General features: G+C 40.3%; 1 non-coding gene across 1 annotated transcript; it reads left to right on the top strand.

The window, feature by feature from the left end:
- Positions 1–9340: 9340 nt before the first annotated feature.
- On the top strand, positions 9341–9484 carry LOC147688681 (small nucleolar RNA SNORA15). Its single transcript, XR_015300818.1, has one exon. It is a non-coding gene; the product is annotated as a small nucleolar RNA SNORA15 (small nucleolar RNA).
- Positions 9485–9860: the final 376 nt, after the last annotated feature.

The raw sequence follows: 9860 nt of genomic DNA, 5'->3' as shown, positions 1-9860 counted from the left end.
AATTAAAATGAATAACCAATTAATTATAAATAATTAGCAATTATTTCAAATTAATAAATAACGAAACATAATTAAATAATTAAAACACTTCCCACCCTATTCCCCTATAAACCCACAACCCGCTACAAAACATATTTATCAATTAATGAATTAATTATATTTTATTTCCAATTAATTAAAATTATTTAGCTATTGATGAAAATTAAATTATAACTCCTAATAATTAATAATTAATTAAACATAATTAAATTACTTCCCACCCTAATCCCCCATCAACCCACAACCCGCTACAGAACATATTTATCAATTAATTAAAAATAATTTCCAAATAATTAAAAATATTTAGCAATTAATTAAAATTAATTTATAACTCCTACTAATTAATAATTAATTAAACATAATTAAATTACTTCCCACCCTATTCCCCTATAAACCCACAACCCGCTACAAAACATATTTATAAATTAATCAATTATTAAAAATTAATTTCCAATTAATTAAAATTAATTAGCAATTAATGAAAATTAACTTATAACTCCTACTAATTAATAATTATTTAAACATAATTAAATTACTTCCCACCCTATTCCCCTATATACCCACTACCCGCTCCGGTACTAAAACATATAATTTGCTTATAAATAATTTAATTAATATATAAAATTAATACACATATAATATTATTTATTTTAAATACTTAAGTAACACATATAACACATACATAATAAAAAACAAAAACATCATACAAATATCGATATTAGTGTCATCGAAATTAGTGACATTGATATATATGCTATCGATATTACTAACTTCAATACTACTTACATCGATATAAATAACTTCGATATTACTTACCTTAGGGTCGATATTCTGTCCAACGATATTCTTGACATCGATATTCTATACCGTCGATATTTCTAACACGATATTTTGGTAGGTCGATATTTACAACTCAATATTTTGACTGTGTACCCTGGTGATTAATGTTCTTCCTAGAGAGAGATCAGAATTTTGTCTAGTGGAAGTTTTGACTCATGGAAAGGTAGCTCAGAGGGTTAATGTACCGGCTGCAAAGAATATGCACCATGCAGATCACAAAGTGCACATAATGTAAATAGGTCAGTGGGCTACTGCTTTTGTCAGAGAAATCCTTTTGTTACTTGCAGTTTATGAGTTAAAATCCTAACTTAGAGCAGTAAGCTATTAACTGTCATCTAAGAGCTGCATACAAACTGCAAGGTATAAATTAGAGCGTTATGTTCCACTCCCCCCCTAGTCCCCCCACCCCAGTGTTTGATTATCCTAATGTCCCAAAAAGTGTTCTTTTGGACAGAAATCAATTCTGATTATTAAGGAGAACCCCCAACCATGGTATTATGTTTTAAATTCCGGGTATTGTGTTTCTCCAGACCAATCACTATAAAACTATATGGGCTACTAGTATGGTTGTCATGTGACTCCTACACCTTGTAGTCTTTAGCCTTATGTAACATTTTCTATACAGTGATTTGCACACATATTGATTGTTTCTGTGTAATGTGTGTGATGTAAAGTGCTCTGGCACCCTACAATGGTATGAGTGGCGCTGTAAACCAAATTAAATGCATCTGAGAGAGAGTGGTTATGGAAAATTGGGGTGCACAGTTAAAGGGTGGTAGTGAGGGAATCCATGGAAGAGGTGGTCATTGGGGGGCACTAACAAACATTAATGCACAGGACACCACCAGTGCTATGACTGGCCCTGCCCTTGAGGCCAGTCTGCCTCACCTCCATTGGCCTTGCTTCAGCAGTAGTAGCTGCAACTCACCAGGGATTGGCAATGCAGGACTTGCACGCACACCAAACTAAGTTCCCAAAGTTACAGTCACCCGGCTTCATTCACAAGCATTTTTAACATGTGTTGCCTGTTGTGGGGCCACTGGAATTAATTATGGTGCAAAGGATGACAACATTATGCCGTAGTGTTGACTAAATTATGCATTAAGAAAAAGGATGCAGCGTAATGCAGTATATTTTCTGATATTTTTTTATTTTGACGTGTGTACACATGCTAACAGTCTCTGGAAAGAGTTTGCCTTATTAGTACCAGTGTAACATACAAACGCAGCAGTGAGAAAGGTGACCAGTCAACCTTTACAATAGCCCATCCATCCACAAGTCACATTTTATATCAACTTTTGATAGGTTTGAGTTATCATGAATTCTAGCACCAAGAAGCCAATATTGGTAAATATGTGTGCTACAAATAATCCCTAATATACATACATACATACAGTATATTCAATCTGGTGCTTTAATCATAGGCTGTTTTAAAGTATTCTGATAAAAAATGAATCGTGCTGAAGCAGCCTTGATTGGTGTTGGATCGAGGACCCGGAAGTCTGCACACCTTGCAGACAGAGATAAAGCACCTTGTCAGAAAGTTTTGCGTTTTCCCTACAGGTGGTGTTTGTTGGCCTGTGGCAGGGTCAGTCACATGTCCTGGATTCCTGGCATTTAATTGAGTCTATCCCAGTTCTGCGCCCCAGTGTTTCTTGTGCCCCACCTAGCACAAATCATGTTGGAGGATGGTGTTGATGTTAATATTTTGCCCCCCCCCTGGAAAAATGTCTGCGGACGCCCATGAGGCTCTCTGCCTGGGTTGTGCGCCGATGATAGCCTCGCTCCTATTTTGTGCGCTAGACTACAAACCCTCCCACGCAGCCGAGAAGAAGGACATACGTGATACAGGCACATATAACATTGTGCTCCAAGTCATGGCGCGTAAAAAACAACAACCTTACTTCCACAACACGTGGAGAGGTTTGCTCTTTGCTCAAGTAATTAAGCAGTAATGCCAAAACAACACGAGGGCAGGTACAAAAACTAGTTACAATCATAATTTGTGCTCCCCGTCTCGTACAATCGCTTTGCAAATAAATGACAACAAATTCAGAGCTTCCCTGTTTAATTTTTTGGCTTGAATTTATTCAGAAACGTGTGCTATGGTCTCTTACCTTGGCACGTCTGAGATGCCCACGGCCACACACATAGCTGCTAAGGTTTCAGATTGCTATGTATGACATTTTCATAACCTTAGATTAATAATGAGTGACATTTTAATGACTATGAGCGACACTTTTGCACGAGGTGAATCAAGCAATGAAGACAAGGGACGACCCGAATGACTAAGTATGGTATTGTGGTTTGTGCTTGTTCTCATATGCTTAGTATGGACCAGAGCATCCCTGGAGCTTCTGCCTCGTTTGTGTAGAGCATGGGTAGCTCCTATAAGGGACCATGTGTTCAAATGATCCAGTTCTTCTTAACTGATCTTTTTACAATGTTGGATGCTATACTGAAGGTCTTGCAAATCAGCTTGTTCTCTTCATAGTATCTTTATGTATTTGACTGCACAGGCGTTCTGTCCTGCTGCTTAATTTTCAATGCCGCCGGTTTTGATGCATTTATGTTTTTTAGGGAGTCGTAAAGTAGTGTACAGTTGCAATCTAGGCGAGATAACATAAACAGTCATTTGGGACAATTGAAGCGTCACTGCATGTCAGACCTTATGAATAGCCTTTCTCTGTTTGAACATTAACAGTGTATTGCTGTACATAAATTTGAATCTTGAGGCGCTTTTACAGGCTTGTTTCCGGGGCTGGAGACATCAAACTTACCAAAGACGGCAATGTGTTAATGAATTAAATGGTTCGTTTCATAAATGCCTAAATATAATCTTCCTCTTCCCCCCTGGGTAGTTGCTCCCCATTTCCTTCTGTACCACCTCAGTCTCCGGGCCCAGTGTTACCAATTCCTGTTACAGCACCTCTGAGGGCTAATAACATCATTAGTCAGGAATTATATCAATCTCCATGTGCTCCAATCTCCTGTAATGATCCCATCAATAATTTTAAATTTGTTTCGTGGAATGTGGTGGGTCTGCGAAATAAGCTCTTATTACCGGATTGGAACAATTTTATTGATGGGTATGATATGTGTTTATTTCAGGAAACATGGTGTCGCGAACCCCTGTATAAGCCAGGTTTTTCTTGTTTTTATGTACCTGCTATCTCGGTTGGTCGAGGTCGTCCCTCTGGAGGGCTCATGGCATGGGTAAGGGCAGACCTCAACCTTAAGATTAGTCACCATACTTGTTCAACACTAGATGTTATGAGACTTTCCATCAAGGGTCTGAATGGGATTACCACCTGGGAATTGTTTTATGTATACGCTAGAGGCACCCAAGGGGGGGCAAAATCCTCCACCATTTCTGTTCTCTCTGATTTGCTCCAGTTGTGTCCTTCTGATTCCTTAGTTCTGGTCACTGGTGACCTAAATTGTTTGTTCGAGTCTCTGGCAGCAGACAACATTCTTGGAGTTTATGAGGAAGATGCCAGATGGGGCATTCCATCTCTCTCGCTTAAGCCTGTGAAGAGATGGTCACCGGTTGTCATTCAACTGAATGCCTTAACAATAGAATCAGGACTAAGTGCTGTAAATGGGCCCACTATCTCTGATGCTTGGAGGGCAAGTACATATAACAGGGTTTCCTGTGAAAGTAGAATTGATTATATAATGGTGGATAGGAGGGCATGGAAGTTAGTGGAGGATATGGTTATTATACCTCAGTAGACAGTGACCATAACCCCTTGTCCCTCACAATGGTGGATTTGTGGCAGAGAAAGGAGTACACCCCCTCCTCTAGTTCGAGATTGTTAACCAAGACAGTTGTACCATCCAATTGTAATAGGTTTCTCAAGTGGCCAAAGTTTATTATGGACGAGCAAAGATTGAGTGCATTGGAAGAAATCCTTAGTGAGCAGACTTTAAGGCTTTCTGCAGCATGTAAGGACCTGGCTGGTCCTGTGGCGGCAGAAACAATCTATGTTGATACTATAGATCAGATTGGCACTCTGTTTGTAGTTCCCAGTAAAAAGCGCCCGACGAATGTCAAGCCAGTGCAGAAGTGGTTTGATAGAAACTGCAGAATGAAAAAAAATAGTTTGATTCTTGCTATTAAATCTAGTAATCCAGTTGTTGTTCAGCTGGCCAGATTACATTATAGGCAAGCCATTAGAATAGCTAAGAGGGAGTGGGAAGAATCACATTGGGATAGTCTTAGAGCAGCGAGCAAATCTAAAAATGGCGAGCTATTTTGGGCTTTAGTTAGAAGATCCAATGGCTGCGAACCGGATCAAATCCCCAATCATATAACGGATAGGGAGTGGTTTGAGCATTTTAGGAAACTGTACGGGGGTGATGAGCAGTCGGGTACTCCAGGGCCCTTTCATGGTGCCAAGGCTACTGATTCTGCTCAGGCTCCATTCACTAGAGTAGACAAGAAAGAGGTGCTGGTTGCATTAACCAAGATTGTACCCGCTAAGGCCCCGGGACAGGATGGTGTACCGGGTGACCTCTTTAAAGCTAACACCAAAGGTTGGGCCTCCTACTTTGTAGTACTTACAAATGCCTTGTTGGAAGGCTCACCGAACCAAACTCTTGGAAGGGGGCCGAAGTGATCCCTATTCATAAGAAGGGCCCCAGGGGGGACCCTGCCAACTCTTGGGTAGGGTACTCTTGGAGAGGATTCTCTTGTGGGCGGATGAAAACAGCATTATATCACCCTTTCAGGCGGGCTTTAGGGCTTGCACAAGTACGATAGACCAGGCATTTAGGTTGGTACTCCTACACTGGAAGGTGGTTACCATTGGCAAGGATGGTCTTTATTTGGCATTTATTGACCTGAAGACCGCCTTTGACTTGGTCCCCCGAGACCGCCTATGGCTGGTCCTGGAGGAGATGGGGATTCCTTCGCCCATTCTGAATCTCTTGGCTCGTATGCATGACGGAAATTATGCCAGTATTAGATGGGGATCACAGGAGCAAACAACTGATAAAATCCCTGTGAACAGAGGGGTACGCCAGGGTTGCGTAGTGGCCCCTACACTCTTCACGCTATTTGTGAATGGTGTAGTCTCCTTTGTGCTTGAAATTAATGCCGACGCCCCGGTCCTGGCGGGTGATAAAGTCCCTGCATCACTCTTTGCGGACGATACGTTGCTAGTATCAAAAACTCCCGCAGGATTGCAGAAGCTGTTGGAACGCTTCTGTTTGTTTTGTAAGCTGAGGGGCCTTGCCATAAATACTTCTAAAACCAAGCTTCTTTACTTTAACCTGAGTAGATCGTCTAGATCTACCTTGTCTCTTGACAGGGTGTCTCTGGAACGTGTAAAAGAGTTTGACTACCTGGGGATTAGAATTACTGATAAACTTAAATGGCAGCCACATATTGATAAAATGGTGCTAAACCATTGGAGGGTAGTTGGAGTACTGGGGAGGGAACACCGTGCCTCCACTTCCAAGCCCATTGCTCCTGCCCTGGATATTTATGCTGCAAAAGCTGAAAACATTGCTCATGTGTTTTTTGTATGCCCAGCCTATACAAAACCAAGACAGAAATGGCTCAAACCTGTGTGCCTGTTGCTTGGAACCAGGGACCACTCTGTTGCACATAGAATACTTAAGGCTGATGCTAGCACAACCTTAGTGTGTGGGGTGGCCACAGTTCTAAGTTGGGCTTGGCTGATTAGGCTGAAGGCTATTCGATGAATTCAGTATAAGCAAAATATCTTTTATATATATATATATCTACAAAGCTGTTAAAGTTTAATACATTTTTAATTATTTATTGTAACATAAAAGGCTTTTATATGTAATTTCTTTTAAATGTACTGTTAATGAACTGTGTTTTTAATTGTAAATGTGCTCTTATGATATCACACATATCGAAATAAAGCTTTGTTGAATTGAAATGAAAACTAAATGTAATCGTGTTAACAATTGAGTGTTCTTTCTCATTTATGTCTTCTCTACTTTGGGGTTGTAGACATAGCCGTATCAATTACATGTGTATTTGGGTAATGCAAGTCTGAAGGAAGGGGATTTGGATTTGTTGGTTTATACATCTAGTGCAGAAAAATCCATCAGTGTTATGCTGCATGCCCAATTGGTTTCCTGGCTGACAATGAAAAATGCAGTGTGTACTTTAGGCTTGTGGGGGGTAGGCCATGTATTATTGTGATAAAATGGGATACCACGATTATGTTTGAGGTGGGTCCTGCATGTTGGTTGAAAAATTTTGCGATCCTAGAATAAATGTATGAATGAGGAAGCTCAGATGGATGCTTCAGTGACTATGTAGCAAGTTTCGAATGTAAATACTGCTTGTTTTTACTCTTATCTGTTTTTTGTTTGTTAAGGAAATTCAAAACCCGACTGCATCGTTAATAGCAAAAGTTGCAACAGCGCAAGATGACATTACTGGAGATGGCACCACTTTAAATGTGCTGATTATTGGTGAGCTGCTTAAACAGGCTGACATCTATATTTCTGAGGTGCATTATTGTTTTGTTCCGATTGACAAATTTGATATTCACATGTATTCAAACCTTTCTGTACCTCCGTGTTCTCTAACACAATTAAAGTGTAGTTTAAGGCAAATGTACAGCGCTGTAATTTTAGTCCCTTTATACCTAATACTTGAGGCACATGTTTTTATTGGGCAACACTTTTCCAGATTGTCCTGACCGCTGCATTTTATACCCTGTTACCAAGGTGACCATCTTCTGCATATGCAGCTATTAGTCTTGAATTTTGTGTGTGGTGGAAACTGGTCTAGATGTTTCCTTGTCCAAATTTCTACACACAAGTGCAAACATAGTTTTTTTGCCTTGGATTCTTAGCGTGGCTGTATTTCTTTTCTGCTTCTGGAGTCATTTTGACACTAAATTGTTTTGATATATTTTGCCCTAAAATCTAGGGACCTCATTTATGAGGCTGTGCGTCACTTTTACGCCGCTGGTGCGTCACTTTTTGTGACGCACCAGTGGCGTAAAAAATGCGCCTTGTTGTGCCATATTTACAAAGTGACACATCTAGGTAAATGCGTCACTTTGTAAACTCCCACGCCACATTATACCTGCGCCAGGTATAATGTATGCAAGGGGGGCGTTTTGATGCAAGAAAGGGTCATGGAAGTGACGCAGTGAAATCTATAAGATTTCACTGCGCCATTTCTTGGCCAATAATGCGTCAACATCTTACGCCTGCTTCATGGCAGGCGTAAGACAGACACAGGCACTAACAACATGGGACTTGCCCATGTGAAAGTACACATTGCTGGAGTTGCTTCACTTTTGTGACACACTCCAGCAATGAGTTACTTTTGCGCCTACAGATACGTCAGAAATACTGACATATCTGTAACTCCTTGCGCCATGATGCATCATATTATAAATATGATGCATCAATCATGACGCAAGGAGTGCGCACTGAGAAGTGACGCATCGCTGCTTTCACGCAGCGATGCGTCATTTCTCATAAATGAGGCCCAAGGTCTTGTGTAATTTCTTTGTCTGACATTTGGCCAATTTCTTTAGTTTATTGGTATCCAAACGCATATAAACACTTCTTACTGGCCACTTTTGCAGCCCCTGAGGGCTACATTATAGTCTCTGTAAGCCACCAAGTGTAAGTCAAATCTTTAATGAGCTATAAAAGATAGCTCATTAAAGGCCTGAGAAACTTGTTCAAGCAAAGGAATCCCTTATGGGACAACGTCATAACTAGTTTCCCAGTAGTTCTTCTGTGATCACTTCTCCGGAGCCTTTGCAAGTTGATTACTAGAGGTTGGTAGCTGAATCTCTGTTTCATGGCTTTAAATCTTCAACTTTTATTTTTTCCTTATAGGGCTTGCACCCCAGGGTAGTGACTGAAGGATTTGAAGCTGCAAAAGAAAAGGCCCTTAGGGTCCTGGAACAAATCAAGATGACCAAAGAAATAGACTGGGAAACTCTCATTAATGTTGCAAGAACTAAAGTCCATGCTGAATTGGCTGATATCTTAACAGAGGTAAGTATTACATGATTTGGAGTGTGACACAACAGATAACTTGGCAGGAGAACTTCTGCATTTTAAATCAAGGGTTGGCATTGTGGTTACCAGTAGAGATTGGTCCGTTATTTGTAAATGGGCAAAGATGTTACATTTTCCAAGTGTTGACTAGTACAAATTGAGTGAACTTAACTTTTATGCATCGGTAACGTCTCTGGGATTCTCTGGGACATTTATCTACATATGGAGGCAGAAGAACCATATTAATTGTAAGCGCCCAATTAGGATTAAGAATGAATGGGTCAAAAATCGTAGCCTGTCCCCAGTGTAGCCTGGTAGATGTAATAGCGTTCAGAAATGAATGTTTGCACATAGTGGTCGGGTGGGGATAGGGTGAGCCTTGTACTGGACAATGTTTTTTCACACTTTACCTTTAAAACAACTTTCTAACCTGTAGAGAAATGTTGCATGGGCGAATTCTGCACTTCTTTTTCAGTAGTTGATGCAGTCAGACACCATGCTATAGTATGTTTCACTTTTTTTAAATTTAAATAACCAATGGCCATTCACATTGGAATGATGGTATGATGGTAAAGAAAGGTGACTACAATGAGACCTACCCAGTCGAGTCCTTCATACTCTCCCTCCTCCCAGTGCTGTGTATCGCAGTAAAGTACTACTTTGCAGTACTGAGCCTTATCACTATACAGCATTTTCACTTCCTCCCCTGTATCTTCGTTGTTTTGGTTGTGCTATTAATGGATGTTACAGTAGTTATTCAAGTCAAATTTCTGGATTGGGTTAGATATTTCGTGGTAGACTGCAGATGATTTGCATGCATTGATCTGTTCACTCTTGCGTCAAGTCTCAACTAGTCCACTCAGAGAGGTAAAATCTTTGTCCCCCATCAGTCCCACCAAATAATATTTTGTGCTTTCAATTTCTTTCTACATAATCAACGATGTGATGGTTTTTAAGCTAGTGAA

This window comes from Lissotriton vulgaris, chromosome 10 (assembly GCF_964263255.1).
Source record: "Lissotriton vulgaris chromosome 10, aLisVul1.2, whole genome shotgun sequence".
Classification (NCBI taxonomy): domain Eukaryota; kingdom Metazoa; phylum Chordata; class Amphibia; order Caudata; family Salamandridae; genus Lissotriton; species Lissotriton vulgaris.
This window is presented reverse-complemented; position numbering and strand designations above follow the sequence as displayed.